Source organism: Dipodomys ordii, unplaced genomic scaffold (assembly GCF_000151885.1).
Source record: "Dipodomys ordii isolate 6190 unplaced genomic scaffold, Dord_2.0 Scaffold12, whole genome shotgun sequence".
Classification (NCBI taxonomy): domain Eukaryota; kingdom Metazoa; phylum Chordata; class Mammalia; order Rodentia; family Heteromyidae; genus Dipodomys; species Dipodomys ordii.
Genome location: NW_012267228.1, coordinates 19,712,021 through 19,732,151, shown reverse-complemented (window position 1 = coordinate 19,732,151; position 20,131 = coordinate 19,712,021). Strand labels below are relative to the sequence as shown.

The following is a 20,131-nucleotide window of genomic DNA, read 5'->3' as shown; positions in this document are numbered from 1 at the left end:
AGAAATCAAACACCATAACAAAGGAGAAAAATGTAATTTTAAAAATCCTATACACATGCAGAAAACAAGTTAGATTTTTATATACACCCCTGTACCAGAATCAACTCCAAGTGGATCAGAGACCTCAAGGTAAGAGCAGATACCTGAAAATAGGGGATATACTAGGATTCCTTGAAACAGGTTGAAACTTCCTAAAGATCCAGAAACACAACAATCAAAGAAAGGCTGAATAAATGAGATTGCATCAAACTGTAGAGCTTCTCCATGGCAAAGGACATAGTTAGCAAGACCAACAGAAAGCCCACAGATGGGGAGAAGATCTTCACTAGCTATACAACAGACAAGGGCCTCATATCTAAAATATACTTAGAACTCAAAAAATTAAACACCCCCCAAAACAAATCCTTAAGGAAACAACCGCCCCATTAGTAAGTGGGCTAAAGAATTAAAGAGAGACTTCTCTGAAGAGGAAATAAGAAAAGCCAATAGACATATGAATAAATGTTCAACATCTCTAGCCATAAAAGAAATGCAAATCAAAACCACATTGAGACTACACCTCACCCCAGTTAGAATGGCCATTATAAAGAAAACAAATAATAGTAGATGCTGGCTGGAATGTGGCCAAAAGGGAATGCTACTTCACTTGTTGGTGGAAATGTAAACTGGTTCAACCACTCTGGAAAGCAGTATGGAGGTTCCTCAAAAGACTAAACATAGAAATTACCATATGATCCAGCAATCCCATTCCTGGGCATTTACCCAAACAAATATAAACATGGCCACACTAAAGCTTCCAGCACAACTATGTTCACTGCGGCATTATTTACCATAGTTAAGATTCGGAATCAAGCCAGATGCCTTCAGTAGATGACTAGATCAAAAAAACGTGGTATATATATATATATATATATATAAATATATATATATATACACACACATATATATATACATATATATACATATATACATATATATAATATATACGTATATATAATATATACACATATATAATATATAATACATATAATATACATAATTCCATGGTATATATATATGTGTGTGTGTGTGTGTGTGTGTGTGTGTGTGTGTGTGTGTGTGTGTGTATACACCATGGAATTCTATGCTCCCATCAGAAAGAATGACATCTCCCCATTTGTAAGTAAATGGAAAGATTTGGAAAAATATTAACTGAAGTAAGTCAGACCCAAAGAAAGACAGGCTCCATAGTTTCCCTCATTTGTAATAATTACTATACGTCTAGGATAGTCCTAGCAGAGGATCACAATAGCATAATAGCTATGTACAGATGGCCAAATAAAATCATGCTAATCGAAATGAACTCCAAGATACAGAAATAAGAGTTTTTGATGTTGTTATTTTTAATGTACTGTGTGAAGTTATTTCTTTTTTCCTTTATTTTTTCCCTTTTATTTATCCTCTGTTGTCACTGCTTTTGATTTTGGTACTCTGTGTCTTGTATGTATATTTACCTGATTTGGGGAAGGAGGGGGGAATAACAAAATGGTGAGATAAAGGAAAAAGAGTGAACCAATGCAACCGTGATACAAGACACTAAGTTGAAAATGAACTTTACAACTTGGGGAAAGGGGTGGAGTGGGGAGTAGAAGAAAAACAAGAGATAGAGTAACAATGTTCAACAAGAAATGTACTCACTTCTTTACTTATGTTACTCCTCTGTGCAATACATTTACATTAAAATTTAAATTAATTTAAAAAAACCAAGAAGCAAATAACATAAAACCTCTATTTTTGGAGTTCATTTTGATAAACATCATTTGACATGATCCTATGCCCAGGGCTATTGAATCTTTGTGAGCCTCTCCCAAGACTATCCTCCTTTGGGCTCACTGAGTGAATGTCTTGAGTCCTGTATAAATTTCAAATGAATCCAAACTGTAAAGAAATGAAACAACAGAAGTAGAAGAAAATAATCCATAATCTGTAATCTTTAACCAGAGAACTTCATTTATGAAATTTTCATGAAAGCCCAAAATTCAATATATATCCTACAAGTTTTGTTTTGTTTTTTGGGTCCGGTCATGGGGCCTGAACTCTGGGCCTGGGCACTGTCCCTCAGCTCTTCAGCTCAAGGCTAGCACTTTACCACTTGAGTCACAGCGCCCCTTCCTGCTTTTTTCTTTTTGCTTATGTGGTGCTGAGGAGTCGAACCCAGGGCCTCTGGCATGGAAGGCAAGTGCTCTACCACTGAGCCACCTTCCCAGCCCTATCCTACAAGTTTTAAGAAAAGTGAGGGCAGGGGTAGGTTGGGAGGGATGGGTAAAAATGTTGAAAGAGGTGATACTGATCAAGATACATTGTGTTCATAAACTGCTTTGTTGAATGGTAACTCTTTGTTCAACCACTTAAAGACAATAAACATATTTAAGAAATAAAAATAAATACATTTCACATAAAAAAGAAAAGGACCACTGGGTGCTGGTGGCTCACACCTGTAATTCCAACTACTCAAGAGGCTGATATCAAAGCCGGCCAGGGCAGAAAAGTCCATGAGATTCTTACTTATCTCCAACTAAACACCAGAAAACCAGAAGTGGCACTGTTGGTTAAAGCTGATAGACAGCTAGCCTTGAGCAAAAAAGCTCAGGAACAGTGCCCAGGCCCTGAGTTCAAGCCCCATGACTGACAGGAAAAAAAAGAGAAGAAAAAGGACCAACAGGTGACAAAATATTTGTATGACATTGTTAATATTACAAAAAAATGAGCTCTTTAAACAAACAGAAAACAATAATGGATGACCTACAATAGTGTTTGTGAAAGACATAGATTTAGAATGATACTTACACAAAGCTACTCACTGCCAATGTTTATAATATTAAGCAAACCAGCAGACAAATGATTAAAATATGAAAACATTCTTAAAATGGATTGCTGTGAAGTCAATAAGAAGGGTATTTTTATATTCACTAGCTAACATTTCCTTTATATAATATGTGCATAAGAAGCAATTGTAAATACTTCCAAAGGCTATCTACAAATTGAATGGGATACCTATCAATATTCCAACCTCATTCTTCAATGGAATAGAAAAAGCAATCCAAAAATTCATATGGAGCACTAAAAAACCCCAAGTATAAAAACAATCCTTAACAGAAAGAACGGTGCTGGAGGAATATCAACACCAAATTTCAAACTCTACTACAAAGCCATAGTAATCAAAGTAGCCTGGTACTGGAGCAAGAACAGACCTGAAGCCCAATGGAGTAAAACTGAAGACCCAGAAATGAACCCACACACTTATAGCCATCTAATCTTTGATAAGGGAGCTAAAAAATAGAATGGAAGAAAGACAGCCTCTTCAGTAAAATGGTGCTGGAAAAATTGGTTAATCACCTGTAGAAAACTAAAGCTAGATCTTTATATATCACCCTGCACCAGAATGAACTCCAAATGGATCAAAGACCTGGGAGTCAAAGCAGACACTCTGAAAACATTACAGGAACAGGAGAAACTCTAGGCTCCTTGGCACAGGCAGAAATTCTCTTAATAGAGACCCAGAAACAACAAATCAGAGAAAAGTTGGACAAATGGGATTGCATGAAACTGCAGAGCTTATTTAGCAAGATCAATAGAAAGCCCATGGATTGGGAGAAGATCTTCTAGCCATACAATGGACAAGGGTCTCATATCTAAAATATACTTAGAACTCAAAAAATTAAATCCCTCAGCAACAAATCCTCAAAGAAACAACTGCCTGATAAATAAGTGGGCTATAGTCTTAAAGAGAAACTTCTCTGAAGAGAAAATAAGAATGGCTAATAGACATGCTCAACTTCTCTAGCCATAAAAAATGCAAATGAAAACCACATTGAGATTCCACCTCACACCAGTTAGAATAGCTATAATCAAGAACTCTAGTAACAACAGATGGATGTGGCCAAAAGAGAATGTAACCTTGTTCAACCACTTTGGAAAGCAGTATGGAGGTTCCTCAAAAGATTCCACATAGAGTTCCCCTACAACCCAGCAATCCCACGTTTGGCCATTTACCCAAATAATCACAAACAAGGGTATACTAAAGCTAAAGATTCCACATAGAGTTCCCCTACAACCCAGCAATCCCACGTTTGGCCATTTACCCAAATAATCACAAACAAGGGTATACTAAAGCTACCAGCATAACTATTTTTATCGCAGCATTATTTACCATACCTAAGATATGGAACCTACCCAGATGCCCCTTAGTAGATGAATGAATCAAAATGTGATGTGTGTGTGTGTGTGTGTGTGTGTGTGTGTGTGTGTGTGTGTGTGTGTGTGTAATGGAATTCTATGCCTCCATCAGAAAAAATGGCATTGCCTCGTTTGTTAGGAAATTGAAAGACTTGGAAAAAATTGTATTAAGTAAAGTAAGTCAGGCCCAAAGAAACTTAGGTCCCATAGTTTCCCTTATTTGAAATAACTAGTATATGTCTAGGATAAGCAAAAAAGGTCAAAAGCTATGTACCTATGACCATATAAGATGATGTTAAGCGAAACAAACCCCAAGACACGGACACAAGTGTTTTTTTCTTTCTTGCTATTGTTTTTAACGTACTTATAACATACTATGTGAATTGTTTCTTTTTTATCTTCTTTCCCCATCGTATAACCCACGTTTTTACTATATTTGTCCCGATGCCCTGCATCTTTTCTAATTTGGGGAGGGGAAGGGAAAAAAACAAAATGCTTAAATAGGGATATAGGCTGATCCATTGTAACAATGAGATGTACAAGATACTACATTGAAAATGAACTTTACAGGGCTGGGAAGGTGGCTCAGTGGTAGAGTGCTTGCCTTGCATGCATGAGGCCCTGGGTTCAATTCCTCAGCACCACATAAGCAGAAAAAGCTGGAAGTGGTGCTATGGCTCAAGTGGTAGAGCACTAGCCTTGAACTGAAGAGCTGAGGGACAGTGCCCAGGCCCAGAGTTCAGGCACCAAGACTGGCAAAAAAAAAAAGAAAAGAAAATGAACTTTACAACTTGTAGAGGTGGGGAGGGAAGTGATGATAGGGGAAAAACTAATGAGGAGGTAATAATACTTGATAGGAAATGTACTCATTACCTTCCTCATGTAACTGTAACACCTGTGTACACTATTTTTACAATAAAAAACATACTTAAAAAAGACAAAGACACCCAAAAAAGAAGCAATTGTAAAATATGTATATAAATATTACTTATAGAAAACAAAATACAAAGACAATAGTCTTTGGTGAATTTGAAGTCGGGAAGTTTTATTTGAATCATCTAAAATGGACTTCTCATATGTATTAGTTTTGCTGAATAAATTTGCATATTATGCACATCCCTTTAATGATTAGTGCTGTTATATGAATTTCAGGTCATAGAACAAGTACAAACCCTCATCCAACTTAATCTGCATACCCCATATTGCTGTTGCCCCTTGAAGATCTGGCTTTATGAGGAAGTAGATCAATTTGATATAAATAAAATCATAAGAAATTACTCTCTTCTCTAGATATCTTTGTTAGAATTTTTTTCCCTCCAATTCTAGCAATGAATTGTTTTTGTCCTAACCACAGCTCAATGACAAAGATAGCACTGAGTAACGGACTGTGCTGGAAACAAAAGGTCCTGACAAAGGATAGTGATTACAGAGAGCCTAACATAAAAGCATCTGGATGGTACAAAATGCAGAAATGCTGAGTTCTTGCTGTGAGGGGAGAGGGGATGTTCTGGATCATAAATTTCCTGAAATATGAGCATCACCACAATGTATAATGGTGAATTTGGTTTTCTTTCGATTACAACATTGTCATTTATTGCCAGGTCACAAAGAAGTCACCAGACAGTACTAATTTACTATAATATTTAAATTAGGCTGCATAGATCCTCCATTTCTTTAGTGAAAAATGATAGATCGTTTTCCTCATGTGAGCAAATGGAGATGTGTGGAAAATTCAAGCGCCTACATGATATCTTTCTGTAAGAGTTCACTGTGACCTTCCAACTAAATCCTAATGGGATATTGACAAAGATAGCTGCAGGCTCTCCTCAGAGAAAGAGAAGGGATAATATGAAAAAGCTCTTCTGACTAAACACCAGATGCAAGATTGTTTGGAACTGCTACTGAGGTAAGGGGAGGGGGAGGGCAGAGAAAAGCACACTACTGATTAATTAGAAGAAGTACAAATCTTAACCAGTGCCTGTTGTCTTTGAAGGTCTGTAGGCGGTAGGCTGCCTGTGGAAAGTAGATAGTAGAACAAAAAAAAGTTTTTGTTGTTCTCCATTGCCAGGTGAATAAGGAAGGGCTTTTGTTAGAACTCACAGGAAGTTGTTTCTAAACTGGAAATGGAAAAATGCTAGAACAAATAATGTCCTTTTCAAATAACACATCTGCTTATGTTGACAATTGTCTTTAGAGAATTTGAAGTCTCAAAGTGCCTTATAGGAAAACAAACTGCTGCAAGACACAGTCAAGGTCAATTACTCAGTTGTCTGCATCTTTGAAAGGTCCTTCTGCTCTGATTCTGTGTTACTTCCAAGGGCATACACAATTTTCAAAAGTTTCCTACTATCCACCACGGGTTCTTGTCTTTGCTCATGCCATCCCCATAATATCTATTCTTTTGCTCACTGGGTTCAGGATTTACCTACTCCTAAACTGCAAATGCATTCCTTTCCAGGAAGCTGGCTGTTGCCCTCTGTTGGGCAGTGTGATGTCTTTATGTGCAAGCCAAATCATGTTATCACCTGGTGTCTCAAGAACCCTTGAATCTTACCTTAGACAAAGTTTACAGTCCTCTCAAATAGAGCCATCCATATAGATAGTGATGATAAATGGAAAGAGAAATCACTAGTATGAGAACTTTAGAATGCTAGACTGGAACACAGAGCTTTCCTAGACTCCTCTGAACAGACCCAAATTATATCCTCTCTAGTAACACCTAACAGAGAGAAAAAAGGCTGATGATGCCAAGAATGTTCCAAGAAAAGATAAATGACTAGGAATCATACAGTTCATTTTTTAATATAAATGACTCTGCAAACATGAATAAAAGTAGCCCCCAAACCTTCATAGACTCCACTAAGATAAAAATAGTGCCCCCCTAGGGAAGAATGAGGAAGACAAGGAAGCTCCAACTAGCCCCACCCTCCAGGTTCCTGAGATGGAATCATATGGTGGTGGGGATTCTCTTTTAATCTTGTTGTCTAGGATCTAGCTCTCTCCAGATCCTAGGTCGGTGCCAGAAGCCAGGCTTCCTCCACTGTCCTATGGGTTCCATAGCTGGCCTTATTGTGGGACCTGTGCCCTTTGGGGATAAGATGGAACTCATCTTGGACCCTCCACAATGTCCCTCAGAAGAGTTTTGGCACCTGCACAGTAAAGTAGCAAAATTTAAATAGAATTCAAAGGGCAGGCACCTTGCTCCACATGAGCAAGATCTGCAAGTAAATAAGCTCTCACATCCCACACGTGACAAAATAACCTAGAAATTACTGTAACAATATAAAGACAAGGATGAACAATTGCTCTCAGGAAGTATCCCTCAACTATCAATGCTACACACATACATTCTACACTTACCACATTTCCTACAAATTTTCCTATAGAATTATAAAGATGATCTGTGCTGGGTATAACATTCAAATCTAATTGCCCACAATGTGAAGACATTTTATAGTCCTTTCTCTCCCTTCCCCATAATATCCATGCACTCCATTAAGGTGAATCTTTTCCAAACACGCAATCCATCGTATTACTGCCCTGCTCAGAATTCTGTGGCTCCCTACTGCTCACAGGATGAACACTCACTCCCTACCCCCCCCAAACATACTAGTGTTGAAGAACACACATAGTCACAGACCAACCTTTGCTCTTACATTTTTCTCTCCAACATTAGCTTTTTATATAATCATATCCATACTCTCAGTGGCTCTCAGATTTGCTTTACATTTTCTCATCTGCCTAACTGATATTATTTTTCTTCCCACAAACATACCACAGATCATCATTTTATCTCCTGGGTCAGTGTGAGGTCTAATTCCACTGTCAATTCTTTTTTTTAAGTAAAACTAGACAAAGGATGATTTTATCAGCTGGTCCACAGAGGCATAGTGGATGGAGGCTTAGAACTTTTACAAGGCCTAATAAACCAAGTCTAAGGTGAAGTGGCTCTCACTATAACCTCAGTTACTCAAGAGGTAGAGATCAGGAGGATTGTAGTTGAAGGCCAGTCCAGGCAAAAAGTTAGTCAGAACTAATCCCAAAGGAAAAAAAAGTTTGGCACAGCTATTTTAGAGGCAAAGATAGGAAGGAGGACTGTGGTCTGAGGCTGGCAGGGACAGAAGTATGAGACTCTACCTGTAGGGGAGAAAAACACAAAATAACCCTAAAGCAAGAACAGCTGGAATTATGCTTCCAAGTGGTAGAGTTCTTGCTTAGCAAGCCAAAAGCCCTGAGTTTAAAGCTCAGTACCGAAAAACAAACCCATATGAAGGCTTAAATAAAAATTATCATTTGGTAATACACAAATAAAAACAAAAAAACAAGTTATAAGTGTTTGAGTAAATGATATTCAAACATACACAGTCAACCTCACTTTCAAATTTAGTCTTTACAAAATACTGTTATAATTATAAACCATTGGGAAAACCATTGGTAAAGTTGCTTCTTTTAATTCACAAAGATCCCTGTAACCATACCATGGTCCCTGAAAAATCAGTTATTTATTAACCAGTTTATGTAGACAAAGTTGTTTCAAAAACAAGATTGGTAAACTATTTTCCAGAAAAAAAATTTCTGTCAGTCATGGGGCCTGAATTCTGGGCCTGGGAACTGTCCCTCAGCTCTTCAGCTCAAGGCTAGTGCCACAGCACCACTTCCAGCTTTTTCTGCTCATGTTGTGCTGAGGTATAGAGCCCAGGGCCTTGTGCATGCAAGACAAGCACTCTACCACTGAGCCACCTTCCCAGCTCCTTCCAGAATTTTTATAATAGAAAGGATAAGTGGCTAGGCAATGTTTTGATTTATTTGCTATCAAGTGTGGTGGAACTCTAAAAATATGACTCATTATGGTCCAGGCCACTCCGTGTAAAGCTGACAGCACAGTGGAAGTTCAAATAGATCCTGTGCAGTTCCATCCAACCACCAGGATCTGAGCCTCACTGCTCCCTCTCTCTCTATGTCTGTCTGTCTGTCTGTCAGTCTGTCTCTCTCTCTCTCTCTCTGTCTCTCTCTCTCTACCTACCTACCTAGGATAGGTAGGTAGATAAGGAGATGAGGAGTCTTTTCAAGCAGAAATGCAAAACCTTTAGGCCCAAGAGCACATGACAGACACAGGGATGATCAGTATTTTTATAGAAAGAGATCAACAGTACAGGAAAACTTCAACAGTTGAAACTGGATGGGAAGGTTGTGATGCCATGATAATAATTTGTTTTATTCAGTGTAGGTGACAGGAACCTGAAAAACTCAGAACCATACAAGGTCAAGATTAACATTCCTGAAGGTCACTCTGGTAGCTGGATGGAGTCTGGGCAAGAAAGGGGTTAGAGAGGACAGTTAGAAGGTTAGTTCAAAAGTCCATGTGAGGGACAATAATTTCCCAAATCACTCATCAGAGATGAAGAGGAATAGGAGGAGGAGATGAAAACTTCCCTAGGAGAAGCAGCAACTGAACACGTGCATGCTTTGGAGATGAGCCTGTGCAAATACTAGGGATATAAAATTGAATTGCATGTTTTTGCTTTGGCTAACTGGATAGTCTTGCCATCAGGCCATCCACTGAGTTAGAAAGGAGAAAGGAAAAGAATCTGGGAGACAAGATATGTGTTATTTTTTAGTGGTCTGAGGATGCTTAGGGGAGATATCAGTATTCTTCCAAGTAAGGTACAGAAACTTGTACTTTCTGTGGACTGCTTGTTCCTGGTTCTCAGGAAAACAAAGTGCTTACACCCCAAATTATATCAGCTTTACCATGAGACATACTGCTCAAGACAGCCCACATTTTTTTTTGTAACAAGACTTTGCATAGTTGATATGCATTCTAGTCTAAGTCCCTTGTCTCAAATAACAAAGCACCCACTGGCCTTCAACAGCCCATAGCAACACCTTGGACAGCACCAATGCACATGACTACACATACAGGACTGGTAGCTGAAAAGATACCTAGGCTGGAGATTAAAAACTTGAGAAGTGGAAATGTAGAGAGATCAGCAGCAAAAACAGTAGTTAGTAGTTTAGTTTGCCCTTAAAGATCGTAGATAGCTGGCAACAAGGCCATATTTGTTAGGGTTGCTCCTAACAGAGTACCACAACTGAATTCTGTCAGCAGTAACAATGGGTGGTGGAAGGCTTGAGATCAAGGTGATGGCAGAATTGGCATCTGCTGAGAACCATGGCAAAGAATCTGTTCCTTGCCTTTCTACTAGCTTGTGGTTACGTGCTAGCAATCTGTCATGCTTCTTGCATATAGAAGGATCACACAGACATCTGCCTTTTCACACAGCATTGGCCCAGTGTGCATGTCTCTGTCCAAGTTTTCCATCTTGAATGAAAACCCATCCCCAAGAACTCCTCTTATTTGTCAAATATCCATTTTCCAATAAGGTGACATTCTGACTCCCTAGAGTTAGTATTTTAGCATACGGATTTGGAGAGAATATAATCACCCTTAAGGAGGGCCAGGATTAAAATCTGAATAACATTAATATTTAACATTCAACCACTCACCCTATTCTGTCTTATACTACTAATGCAGGTGCACCTCAGTTTCTCGACCAGATTGCCAGACTCTTACAGGCCAGGAAGGTTGTCTAACATAATGCCTTTTGTCTATTTTGCTCAAAGGATCCAGTACATTTTTGTTATGTTGAAGTGGCTAAAAACAATATATAACATTGTCTGATGATGTAGGAAAAACAAGAATTGAATATGTTAGAGCCCCCCGGAAATGTTTGGAACACACATGCTGCCTTATAGACAACAGTTGCTATACTTGTCAAAAATATCGCCAAAGTAGATAGATGTTCAAGATATATTTCAACTCATTTGCTTAAACAACTCTATGCCTACCATCCACACCAAAAGGCTGTTTTTCTGTATGGGCAACAGAAGGCGTAATTATTTGCAAGAATTTTCAATGTTTTCCCTTTGCTTTTTGAAGTATCATGGTTGATTATCTATACTACTTTGTGTCTTTGCCAAAATCCTATTGTCTTTTTGAACATATTATAGTCTCTAGAGGTTTTGCAATTCAGCATTGGCTCTTGGAACATACACAAAAACACATTTTGAGATTACTTCTGTGTGCATGTATCTTCAGAACTTTCCTGTAACAAAGAAGTGACTATGAGAAATGCCACAGCATAAGTTGGCTGACACTTTGCTAGAACTAGCATGGGAAAGGCCATTGATACATTATCTATTTGCTTCCTGTCCCTCCATTTTAGAACATCAGCCAGGAAGACTGAACAGTAAAGAGGGCTTCGTTAATTCAATCCACTCGTCAAACCTTTATACCTCATTAAAATGAAAGGAATGACATACCAAAGGCAAACTTCCCTTCCAATCAAAAATATCAAAGAAGGCCTAAGCAGCAAGTTCATGCTTTTAGATATTTCATACCTATTACATTCTTATTGTTACATCCAATATGCAATAGTTCTACAGTTATTACTTACTTATATCTAAGATATATATTATATAGATATATAAGCTTAAGGTAGCTTACAATAAAGAAAAAAAATAATACCAAACTCTCATAGAATAAAAATTTAAAGAACCCATATTTCTAAATATATAAAAAAAAAGTCCTTTGAGATCACCTAAACAATATTGGGCCTGGTAATATTTTCAACAGCTTAACTTTCACTATGATGCTACTGGCTACTATATTTTTCCTTCAGAAAGAGATCTATTGAATACAACCTGTCACAGAATGCATGCCCAATAGAGAAACTTAGCTCTTACCATGACTCTTCCGATAATATTTGGCCACTTAAACACACACTACCGAATGAAGTTCCAGCTGTGATTCAGCTACTGCAGGAAGTTTACAATTGTGTATGGCATTTTATAAAAAGGTATTTCTCTATTAAAAAAAACTCTATAAGTCTATCAGTTCTTGATTAAAAGAAACCAACAAACAAGCTTGCAGGTAATTGATAGTATGTTTCTGTGACATAAATTATCTTCAAATCATTCGGTAATTGGTTTGCCTTTCATTTATTCTACAGATAAGATTTTATAAGAGTAAGTGTATCTCTGTAATAAAGTCAGGGTACATTTGAGACTCCTTCCCTTCAAAACTCTCTAAGAACCCAGGTTTGGATATCTGAGAGTTAAAAGACTATAAGGACCACAGTCCAATCAAGACTTGAAAGGGCAGAAAATTAACCAAACCTTATCTCAACTAATGAAAGCTGATGTACTGCCCTCTGCTAAGAAGGAAGAGAAAATAGAAGGGTTGGGGATCAAGAACAGCTGGGTTTATTCCAAGACCCTATTTGAAAAACAAACAATTCCAAGACCCCATTTGAAAAACAAACAGAGGTGGAGGTTTGGCTTAAGTGTAGGACATCTGCCTAGCAAGCAAAAGGCCCTGAGTTCAAACCCCAGTATGGGTGGGAACTACCTCACTAAGAAATAAACCATCAATGTGAAGTTTAAACATTTGCTGAGAGCACCGACTGTGTGTTAGACATTGAGAGACAGGAAATCAATGGGGAAGAAAACATTGTCCCTGTCTCCTATTTCTAGGGTTCTTATACTCTACAGAATGAGGCTCACAGGAAAGGTAATTTAAATGTAGGAGACAGAGTACATAGACCAGAGCCTTGTAGTAAATTTAGCTGAACATAAAGTTCGGTAAGGTATCTCAGAGGAGATAACACTTGAGCTAATTAAAGAATAGATAAGAAGCAAAGGAAGAAATGTGAGAGAGACATTCTGCAAAAATATGGTAATATGAAATAGTGCAGGGGACTTTGGCCAACAAAAATACAAGAATACTATTATTGCTAACATTGCTAACATTTGCTCAACACTTACTAACATTAAGGACTTGTTAAACAATTAACATTTTTTTCTTTTATAATTCTGATATTTTTCAGAATTCAGACAAAGAAGGAAAGACAATAACAGACAGAATAACATCCCAAAAGTCATACAGCCCCCTAGTCACAAAGCTGAGCCAAGATCTGAACCATGGAGTGAAAACCTACAGTATGGGTGGTGTTAATCAATATCTCCTATTGCACATTATCTATTTATTTGTGTCTTCCTTTGCCTACATTGGTGAATGTATGTTGAGACATAAATGCATATATATGTGTGCAGTTTGCCATTAATCGGATATGTTTAGAATTTACTCTTTGGACAGAGAAACATGTATTTGGGAATTTATTTTTGATGATACTAGTCAATATGACTAAGATTAACCAGCTATTTTTTTTTAAAAAAAAGGGCATTTAGATCAACAGCAAAATACCAAGAATTGAGTAGGGAGATGACCTATTCTATGCTACCAAGCATAATGGGAAAAGAACTACTACAAGAAAAATAGAAAACTCTGGGGGCCCCACCATTTGCCACTTGAGTGGTCCAAGTTCCTTTATCACAGTCTTTTGCTAAGCTTTTGATAAATCCTTACGTGACCTTTTACAAATTTCCTGCCAATCCAATCTTTTGTTTAAAGTGGGGTTTTTAAGCCAAAGAAATGGGCACCTATTTTTTGATAAAGAAAACATTAGTAACGCAGCTCAACGAAAGAGGAAAACAGTGATGTCTTGCAGCCTTGACTCCATGTGGTTTTGGGAGATGCCACAATCATGACCACCTGCCTTCTGGGTCTATTTATCATGCTGTTCAGCATGCAGAGACCATGCGTTCCAAATCCCAGGATCTTCTCCTATGATGTTTTGCAGGGGCAAGACACTGATATTTACTCTTCTTACCCAGGGGTAAGAAGAGATGACATTGGCAAGAATGCAGAGCTGCTGTCTCACCATCCAGAGATATCGAATGTCCCTACTGGAACAAGGATAGTTTTGTTCAAAGTGGTGAGTGTTCTGTGATGGCTGGGGAATCTTCTTTCTATTGCATTTTGTAAATGCATAAAATCTCAAGCAAAGTATTGCTACCTCTTCCAATTACAAGAGAAGCTAGAAATTCAGATAGTTCTATATGACACATCCATAGTTTCAAATATTGAGAATTAAAAACGTGAAAATGCTTTTATAGACAAAAATATGTTATTTTAGTAGCCCATAAAGCTGCAATGTGCAATCTCCTGTGTAGTTTGCCTTCCTCTAACCTTTTGAGACTTCATCTTTTCACCTGAAGCTTCATAATTGGACCAACTGAACTCTGATTCTGTATCTGTCACAGATTCCTTAAAGAGATGCCTTATTATAGTAAAACAAAACAAAACAGAAAACATACCGAGACAGGCACCAGTGGCTCATGCCTGTAATCCGAGCTACTCAGGAGGCTGAGATCTGAGGACCCCAGTTTAAATCCACCCCAAGATAAAAGTCCATGAGACACTTATCTCCAATTTACCAGCAAAAAGCTAGAAGCTAGAAGTGGGACTGAGGGTCAAGTGGTAGAGGGCCAGCCTTGAGCACAAAAAGCTAAGGGGAAAGCATTACACCCTGAGCTAAAGCATCAGAACTGTCACCAAAATAAATAAGTAAAAAGATGAAAAATAAAGATAAAAACCATTCAGGATCTAAATTTAAAAGAATTTATGTCCTGATAAAGTAAGAGCACATTTTCTAGAAACACCTATAAACGTTTATCTGAAGAGTACATTACAAATTTTTGACTCTTTCCTATTCCCATCTTCAAATGACAAATGAAGAAACAGGAGACTTGTCTACAATCCATGATTTATTAGTGATGTCTAAGTAAAAACAGAGGTTCAATTTACATCCTTTCCCCTCATCACTTAGCTTATAAAATTCTCTAGAAGAAAAGTCATTGGAACTTCTAGGCCCAGCTATGCCCTAAGTCTGCTCTATGCTCAGCTTTTCAATTATATGCACCAATAAACCTCCTCACCTTCCCACCCCATCCTACCCCCTCACCCCGGTCCATTATTTTCTTGGCTTAGCCACATGAAATACATTTTTGTCACTTGGAAGTAAAATAATCTAACAGTATCAGTCAGCAACTCTTTTCCATGTTTCTATTACCTCATGCTTTTCTCCAGAATGGAATACCTGGAATTATGCTATTTTTTTTTTTTGGTCGGTCATGGGGCTTGAACTCTGGGCTTGGGCGCTCTCCTTGCACTCTTCAGCTCAAAGCGAGCACTCTATGGTTTGAGCCACAGCACCACTTCCGGTTTTCTAGTGGTTTACTGGAGATGAGAGTCTCAAGGACTTTTTCTGCTCAGGCTGGCTTTGAACTGGGATTCTCAGATCTCAGCATCCTGAGTAACTAGGATTACAGGCGTGAGCCACCGATGTCCCAATGCCCAGCCATGCTAATTCCTTAAGACCTAATCATAATCTACTCATAGCCTACTTCCTTCATGAAAATTTCCTATATCTACATGCACATACCTTCCTTTTAGAACCTATAATCAGCAATTTACTATTAAACGATCTTCCAAAGCAGACCTTTACTTCTTCCAGTTCAGGAAGCAAAACTTACAGCTATCTTGTGGTTCTACCACTAAGGCTTGTACAATGAGCACCTGGAGACACACTTAGAGAAGTTGGTTCTAAGTTAGAAAGTTCTTCAACATTCCAGTTCTAGGTATTCAGGTATCCAGTTAACCCTACATCAAATATCAGCAATATTCCAATGTGATAGTCTTTGGTTGTATATTCCATTTGCTTTTGCAGGGGAAACATTCCTGAATCACTTGACTTTTATCTCTTTACACAGTACAATTATTCAGGAATGAAAGATGTCATTTCCTTTGTTCTTAAGTCCAGTTTTAGGGAAGTATAAGGCTATTCGAGGTGTACAATGAGGCAAGAGTCCATCTTATTACTGTCTCTATATATTCTGCATCTTCAGAAAGTACCAATGTGTAGTAGTTCCTTCTCAGTGAGCCAAGAAGATGGGGGTGAAGAAGAAGGATGCCAAAAGGCATATTTAAATAATCCATTGCTTCTAACAAAGAGAGAAACACATAACTGTGTTTGGGAGAAATCTGGTTTCACAGTTATTTAGCTCTTGCAAAAGGTTAGCATATTTAATGCAAATTGTATTTTGCATTGACAAAGCAAACCTTAATAATTTTGAATAGAGGAGCAAATCCTGTGCCTCAAAACGTATCTGGGTAAATGAATCATGACTACTGACTTAAAACACACTGGTACACCGATATAGTTAATCGGGACTGGCCCTTAAACTTTATGAAAAGCATGACTTTTGAGTCATGCCCAAATAAAGCCAAATAAGTAAAAGAATAGAGATGGAATTGCTCTGGCCAGCAGTGACTCAACCTTAGCTATAATTTCATGGGAGGAGATAAGCTGAATCACATGGAAATGAACAAGAATACATTCCAATACATTTGGTAGAGTCATGCAGTCCTCTTGAAGGAAATGCTTTGGATTGTTTCTTTCAGTCATTTCTCTCTCTCTCTCACACACACACACAGACATATGTGTACACACCTGCATGTGCACACACAAAATTCATTCACACTCTTTGTAACCCAGACTTCAAATATGAATTCCTACCCAATTAAAAATGGTTCTGTCAAACTGAATATTACATAGAATTGTTTACAGTGCCTGAGTTTACATCCCCTCAGGAGCAACTATAAGTAACAGGTTCACATGAGGTGGCCTCCCAGCCCCATTACTATATCATTTAGAAACAGATGGTGTAGCTGTGCCAAGCAACTTTTGGCATTAACTTCGCCATTCTGACAAAAGAAGGAAGAAAAGCAAGGAAGTGGCATTATTTGTACGTTGTCTAAGTTCAGCTGGGAAATTTCTTGTTAGGGTTGTAAATGATCAGGACCATCATGATATACTTGACTTGTAAGTGTACGAGTGAGATACACTCTAAGCGATAAGTACATGTTTTGAAATGACTCTGTTTCAAGTCTCCTCCTTTTAACTGGGAAGACTGCTGGGTGACCCAGGCACCTTAAGAATGAAAGCAGCAAAAACAAATATCCAGTAGAAATGAAACCCAGGTAATTACCTATCAAAGTTATGAAAGCAATGTCACCCTCTGCTCTTTCCTACTTGTTCTTCTGGGTTAACTTTTTCCTCTCATCCTGAATCACATAGAAAAACTGGATCTATGAGCTAACAGCTCATCTCCATCCTTCATGCTATTTGATATGTGTATAAAAAAGGAAGCTAGGCCTTTTTCAGCCCAAGTAAAAATAACCTCAAGTAAACAAGTATCTTTCATATGTTGCTGGAGATTCATATTGTTTTCCCTACAATAGTTCTGGCCAGCATCTCCTTCCTATTTAAAAGACAGGATTGGGAATCAGAATGCTCCATGGCTCTAGTACTATTCTCAGCTATCTATATGAGATTTCAGATAAAACCTCTCTAGCTCTCAGCAACTTGTGTAATTTAGATACTACTAGGTCTTTCAGAAATATGAAAACTGATATACCAGCAGAAATGGGAATCCCAATAAGAATGAAAGAAAACTGAAGGAAGTATAGGCTTTTGTTAATAATAGCAATATTGATTTTCTAACTTATATGTGTTACATATTAATATGTTATATAAACTGTTATATATGTTATATACTAAGAAGAACCTGGGTTAGAGCATATCAGAACTCTACCATTTTCTCAAATTTTTAGTACCCTTAAAGGTGCCTTTAAGGGCTGGGAAGGTGGCTCAGTGGTAGAGTGCTTGCCTTGCATGCATGAGGCCCTGGGTTGGATTCCTCAACACCACATAAGCAGAAAAAGCCGAAGTGGTTCTGTGGCGCTAGCCTTGAGCTGAATTGCTGAGGGACAGTGCCCAGGCCCAGAGTTCAAGCCCCACAACTGACAAAAACAACAACAAAAAAAATTGTTCTTTAACAAAAATGAAGTCTATTTTTGAAAGATGATCCAAGTGGAATGCCTTGCATATAGCAGGCATTTGAAAAATAGTGTGTGATACAAAGTATTTGGTTTTGTAGGCTGCACTGTATTTTGTACAATAAGCTTGTTCTACCCATTCAAATTGTCTTTACATAGATAATTCTGCCTTCCCCTTCAACCTACTCTTTATATCATTTTACCTCTGGCTTTCTCTAGTTCATTCATTCCTGGTCTACTACAAACTCATAAAGTTTACAAGTAACTCATATTTCTCCAAGACTCATTTTAGCTCATCAGTTCTCTTTGCTGGCTTTTAATTTTACCACAATGATTATTGTAAATTTTTAAAATTGCTTCCAATGTTGTTTAAAAAAATAATAACCTGCATTCCAAACTTTCTACTTGGAGAAAAAGAACCAAAGGATAGTTTTCCAGAAATGCATTAGAATCTTAAACGTGGAGTTACCAGGAAAAGTTATTTTGTTTTATAATAAAAATATACATTTTTTCTCAATGTAGCCAACAACCCTCCAGGCAGCTTTGCTAGGACATATATTTAGCAATATTTTTTGTGATTACTAAAAATAGTTTGAGGAAAGAGCATCATTACCAGTCTACCCTGGAGTCTCTCTGATGTTAAGGTCATGTATAAAAACAGAACCAACTTGCCTCTCCAATAGCAACTTTGAATGGATTTAGGTAAAACACAAATCAGATCAGAAAAATCTGACTTTATAATGATCTTTCTCAGGTGGCTAGAGTTTCTGTTGGGACTGTATCTGTGGATTGCCCTCCTCATTTTAGTACTTGACCTAAGCATTTACTTAAAGGACAGAAATATATAGAGCCCTGGATGTAATGTTTTATTATTTGCTTTTCTCCTCCTCCTGTCGGAACAGTTTCCTTTGCCAAGGGATAAGACATCTTTGGTTGGTGCTGTCCTTGGAATAGATTTTTGAGATGGAATTTCCAAAATGCTATGCATTTTGGAACCTATTTACCATAATAATTCCAAGCTGAAATATCAGGTCCTGTGGAACCAATACCCCACCTTTTTAAAAAAACACCTAAAAAACTTTTACTACTGACAAGAGTTCTCTGCTGTGTAGTCCAAAATGCAGTGGACATGCTAAGGGTCATTGGGGGGTGGGGGGTGTATGTACCCCGTCTGCCTTCTGTCACCTAGGGAAGGAATCTGTCGGTAAAACTGACATCCGGGCTTGTGACAGCTGCAAGTAATCAGCAGCGCTGGGTGATGTGTGTACACACACAAGCAAAACAAACAGAGAAACCTGTGCTACCTCAAGATAAGGATGTAATCTAAATACAGGAAAAGCTAACACTTCACTACCCACACCTATAATTCGGACGTCAATGGCAGCAACCGAAAAAGCCACTATTTAAAGAAGCAACTTTGATAGGACTAGGGTCTCCCCTGGTTTTTCTGAAGGCTAAAGGGTGCAGAGTCATCTTCAAGAGACAAAAGAGAATGTTGACTTTCCTAAGTCACTCCAGTTGGGCACCTGGCTGCTTCCTGCGCACCCCCACCCTCTCCACTGCCCATTATCTTGCAACCACCCCTCTTCCCCTCCTTTCTGGGGCTGGAGAAATCATGCGCACCCAACCCCCATCAAAGCAGCTCGGGCCCCTTTATCCTGGCCCCAGTCTCAGCCACAGAAAGTCTTTGATGCCTGTCATTGCAAGGCTTTTCTGCAGTTCACAGCCGAGCTTGGAGGGGCTGGGCGAGCCAGAAGGTGGCGGCGAAGTCACCTTGGGAAGAGGAGAGGGTCAAAGTGGGGGGTGGGGGGGGGTAGAGGTGCTGACCCCGGTACACAAGGGCGCGAGATCAGGAGGGCCGCGTGGGGCCGGTTGAAAAGGCGAAAGGTGGGTTAAGAGAGCCGTGGGCAGGGGAGGGCGCTCCGGCGACCCCGGCGGGTGATCTGCAGACCCAGCTAGGCGTGGGGGCGCCCTTCGCAGAGTCACGGGCAGCTTCGCCTTCCGGGCTTGCTTTTCCCGGGCTACGCTCCTCCGTCCGCACCAACCGCACCGAGGCAGCTCCGAGGCGCCGCCCGCCCTCCCGCCACCCGGGCGCGGGTACCTGCCGGGCGCGCC

The 20,131-nt window shown here is 38.9% G+C and overlaps 1 protein-coding gene across 7 annotated transcripts in view; it reads right to left on the bottom strand.

The window, feature by feature from the left end:
- Cadps (Ca++-dependent secretion activator) overlaps positions 1-20,131 on the bottom strand; it is a 451,304-nt gene that overhangs the window by 429,849 nt on the left and 1,324 nt on the right. The gene's annotated exons all lie outside the window — the stretch shown is intronic.